The sequence below is a fragment of the Capsicum annuum genome, chromosome 3, assembly GCF_002878395.1.
Source record: "Capsicum annuum cultivar UCD-10X-F1 chromosome 3, UCD10Xv1.1, whole genome shotgun sequence".
NCBI lineage: Eukaryota > Viridiplantae > Streptophyta > Magnoliopsida > Solanales > Solanaceae > Capsicum > Capsicum annuum.
In genome coordinates this window covers 88821766-88824582 of record NC_061113.1, presented here as the reverse complement: position 1 = coordinate 88824582, position 2817 = coordinate 88821766, and positions in this window count along the sequence as shown.

The following is a 2817-nucleotide window of genomic DNA, read 5'->3' as shown; positions in this document are numbered from 1 at the left end:
TATTGTGCAGGAGGAGAAGAAGTATGGCCAGTTCCTTCATCACATGTGGATACAACGTCTGAAGATGTTTAGCGATTGGAGCTTTAGTATGTCACTTTAGGATAAAGGAACAAATAATGTCATGCTTAATAATTCAAAAGTAGTCAAAATTTATGCACACCACCACATGCAAATACATATATATATATATATATATATATATATCATATGTCGGGCAGGGAACAAGGCTTAGCACGCTCTTCAAAACATTAACCTAAACTATGTAGATTAACCATCATAAATAGGAACCCACAAGTTATATGGATTCAGCTCTCCCAGCTAAAAGGGCCCAGATGTGTGTTAGCTATATGAACCAGAGGTATCGAGGAAGACCAAGGAATGCCCCGAACCCACATTAATTCAAGATACAAATATACATCAATATTATGAACCACACACATAGGTCATCAAGACCAAACCTTATGTCAGTAAACACAAGTTTCCAGTACATGTCATCCAAGACCCACAACTTTTCGACTTAGCTACATATCCCTCTTTAAGTCCAATTTAAAATAAGTTTCACTTAACCTATTTATTATTCAATGAATCAACTGTTAAGGCACACTTGGGCATTGTCATACCCTTACATTTGCAATCTTATCTCTATGCCATAGCAATCACATTAGTTTGGGGCAATGCCTCGACCCCCTTTCTATTTATTAAATTAAGACATAGCCAACAAGGCCGTTAATATCTATGTTTATTGCTTAACCCTTTTAAATCATGCAATTACATAGGTGGATAACACAAACCAAATAACGAAATCATATTCGTTGACAATTTCACAAACAGGTTGAGGGCACATCATATTCTAAAACTATAACCCAGTAATTTAGGGGAAACCGTAGTACCCCCAAAATCTATTTACCCTTCCTATGCATCCCACAATATTCAAATCATAAGTAAAACATGAATGTTGCATAAATAATCATGTAAAATAAATTAATTAACCAACCATATCAAAATGCCCTCAACTATATCAATACCCACATCAAAATCATGCATTAACAACTAATTGATATCATTAAGAAAATACAAGTTCAGGGGAAAGAGGTACATGCCTTGAATAAAAGAGAATTGGAAGAAAGCAAAACCCTTTGAACCCTAGATGATCACCTCTTTGAGCCCTAGTCTTGACTGGAAAAGGGGATTTTGAGAGAGAATGGTTGAGAGCAATATGAATGAACTTCGCTTGATGAAAACTAGTAGAAATAGGCCCTTACGATGTTTAAAACTCGTGTATGAGTGCAAGGAACTTACTACCCCTCATACCATTTAAAAACAATAAGACAACCCAAAAATAACATAGGTCAATAGAATAGACCTCATCGCAGAGGCCAGCCTCTATGCCACAGACCCTATCACAGTGACCCAGCCTCTATGACAAAGAGGTTATCGCAGAGACTAGCCTCCGTGACACAGGGCTATCTCAAAGGCTCACTGCCTCCGTGACCCAAAACTTTACTGAACCCCATTCAAAAATTTCAAAACTCTTTTGGTTTACCCTTTTAACATCTCCAACCATGATTTGAGTCAAAAATTGATATTTTGAGTACGAGAAGGTCAAAAATAAAATACCCAAAATTTTAAGGGTGTTACACTTCCCCTTTAAGTTGGACTTCACCATTCCTCTACAAATCATCCTAATTTCCACCAAACATAACCTACAAGATCCCCAACACCTCTTTTACAACTTTACTTATGCAACTAGTTGTCTTATCCTATATCTTAGTATTATTTATTCTTTTTCCCAAATTCCCTATTGCTACCAATTTCTCCCTTATAACTGTAACTTTAATAGGAGTTATATCACCTCATCTGAACCTTGATAGGTCATACCCTGTCCTCTACCTCTTAATCTCTAAACCCCTTGCCAAGATGTTACGTTAAGTGTATGATTATTGCCTATAATAACCTTATTATCACTGCAAAGGCCTATGTCAGCCTTTCTAAAGAGTAAGTAATCAATCTGAGCGTAGCCACCTCTTTATTAAAGGTAACTAAAAAACAAATTTAAAAATTCAAAAGTGAGACTCCTTTGTTTTGACACCTAAAACCAAAACCTCCATGGACATATCATAACCCCTGAATGTTATCCTACAGTCCTTGTATGGAAATTGAACTCCCCTTATATGAACAAATTTGATGGGAAGTATACCTCTCACAACCTTATCCAAATCCCCCAAAAATATATTTTGATACCCTCATCTAAGCTTACTCGTAATGCATATAAGCTAATAATGCTCATAGTAATCCCTCCCATGACTAGCACGATTAACAAAATCCTATTATTGAACCTTATAACCTATACTACATACACCCTAAGATCCCTACTCCTTTTTTATTTTGCCATAGCTTAAACCCATCCACATCCAGTACCTTGGTAGTAGGGTAAACCCTTACACATCCCGTATCTTGGTTCCTACCTATTTATTCTAGTGAAAGAAATAGAGGAGATTGAGGGGAAATCATATTTAAAAGTTAATTTAACTATTCATCTTATGAATAAAGAAAACTTAAAGGTATTATCTATACTTTCCACCATTTATTTTCTATACGCTCTTCAAGAATTTAAATTCATTAAGATATATAGAAAGTAAATTTTGTTGTGATATTTTCTCCTTGAGATGAGATTGTAATTACCTTGGTTTGAAGAAAGAAGTCCTTTCAAGAAAAATTACTTGCCAATAAGAATAACATGTTATTTTAAAGGAAAGTCTAAAGCGCTGATAAAACCAAAAGATCCTGATGATGTTAGTTACACTAAATAAGCTGTCA